Consider the following 2,500-nt stretch of genomic DNA (forward strand, 5'->3'; position numbering starts at 1 on the left):
CGGTTACACGCTTTACGACCACCCACCCGCGTTCCCCACCCCAGGGGGCATGCGAATCACCCGCCAGGGGCGTTCTGGGACCGAGGGCGCCGCTCCGGCACAAGGGGGAGCCAAAACGCCCCGAGTTCCCCCGCGGCCACCTCGACACCTGGGCGGGCGGCGAGGGGTGTCCTGCGATCGGGGTGGGGAGCTCTACCAGAATCACCCGCCAAACTTCACCGGGGGCGTCTCCCGGCGCCCCTGCGCTCGGGTGACGAACAGCGCCCCGGGCTATCCCGGGCGCCCTATGGCGTCCACCTTCGATCGGAAGGGTGATCTCGACTCGGGCTGAGGCGGGCCACAACAATCCGCGGTCACATCGGAGCCGTCCAGGCTAACGAGGCCCCGGCTCACGGGTAACCCATGGGGCTGGACCGGGAGTCCGCCGTTAAAGAAGAAAGAAATGTAGTGCAAACCAGAACCAGTTTTTTTTATTTATTTTATAACTCGACTAATAATCGTCACAAAATTATAAACTTGGTACCTACGGATAGCCCTGGGCCCAACCTAATACAGGATGTCCATAACTATGCGCTAATTAAATAATTAATGGGTATTAAGGTCGGTCTTAGTAAATTGCTATATAAAGTCTAAGACCAGAACCAGTATTTTAAATTTATTTTATAACTCGGCTCCTAATTGTCACAAAATTTAAAAATTGGTACCTATGGATAGCCCTCGGCCCTACCTAATACACCGTGTCCATAACAATGTGGTAATTAAATATTTACTGGGCGTTAGGGTCGGTCTTAGTAAATTGCTATATAAAGTCTATATAAAATTTTACGAATTTAAAAAAAAAATTCCTACCGTCAAAAATAGCGACGCCTAGACCACCACACCTGTTCTGACGTTAAATCCTACTTGCACACACGTGTGGGAATAGATTAGATATCATCTAGAGATAGAATTCCTAATTATTTAATTAAAATAGAGACTCTAGATTTAATAGTTGTGTCATAGTTTCATTAAGTCGAATTAGCGAAGCGGAGGCGGGAACTAGATTCTAGATCTAACACTTCGATTGCGATGAAAAAAAAATAGCTTTATTTTAAGGCCGACAAGGCAAATACGGTTTAATTAATATTAAAGAAATAAGTCCGAACACCTACCTTAAGCGAATCATCTACACAACACATGACTAGAAATAATACACGTCCACACGAAGAGCGATTGAAACGGTGACTGCAACGGTGAAAACTTGTACGACGGAAACATGGCGCCTAGGTTATGCCTACTTCCGGTCTGATGAAAATTTTTAATTCATTTTAAATTTTGCGCTCTATTTCGTCCGCGCTTGTCCACTTAAACTCTACAGAAAAGATAGTCTATATAAAAATAATTCCTAGAAGACAATTTTATGAGAGATCACCCACATTTATTTACCCTGCCTGTCTACCTTAGGGTTAGAGTTTGAATTTTTCTAGATTCAAGCCAAATATGCCGTGTCGATTAAACGACGACGTACATAACAGAGCGAAGACAATGAATGGTTCCTTAATTAACTATAATTACGGTCCTAATACAACTACAATTCACCATAGTACTAATATGTATGTGTATTGTTGTTTTGGGAGTTCTGTCATTACATTTTAAATTATAAAAAAAACGGGTTTACGATACACTTCATTACGCCGCCGATCGTGGTTTTAGATTTAAATTTGGTCGGATTCGGTTTATTATTAATTTATATAATACTTTATACATACTTTAATTCATTAAATACATTTATCTATGTATTTATTTCATTAGTTAAGTATTTGTTTAACTAAAAATTATCAATTTAAGGCATAACAATTACAGAAAACGATTGTATTTGAGATAAGTCTTATCGAACCATTTAGTAGCTGGGTCGGTTTATTATTAATTTATCTAATACTTTATACATACTTTCACTCATTAATTACATGTATATATGCATTCATTAAATCATTTAAGTATTTATTTCATCAAAAAGTATCGATTGAAGGCATAACACTGATAGAAAACGATTGTATTTGAGATAAGTCTTATCGAACCATTTAGTAGCTGGTTCGCGGGTCGGTTTTATTCCTTAACTCTAGATTTAAGTCTATCGTGTTTAATTTCAATTTAATTTATCACAACTTTTAGATTTTGTACTAGATTAAGCTACATTGAAGCTTATTTTTCACTATTTAATCAATAGAGGATATTATATAATATTTTTAAGTCTAATATTACGCAGCCGTTTGTTAAATCTAGTTTTACAACGACGACTCGCGCGATTTCGGTTTGGTTTTAAAACTTAAGTTCATTGATTCTTAAAATATATATTCCAGTTAGAATAGAACTGAATACGTACCACATGATGTATACACACGTTTGGGTTATTTATTTATTTTAAATTTAGTTTATTATGACCGATCGTAATTAACTTTGGCGATACCGGGCTGATATGTCTTATCGACCGGAAAACTACTGTCCCTTCGGTCGACTAGTT

Source organism: Physella acuta, unplaced genomic scaffold (genome assembly GCF_028476545.2).
Source record: "Physella acuta isolate Inbredline_101_S28 unplaced genomic scaffold, ASM2847654v3 ptg002044l, whole genome shotgun sequence".
Taxonomy (NCBI): Eukaryota; Metazoa; Mollusca; class Gastropoda; family Physidae; genus Physella; species Physella acuta.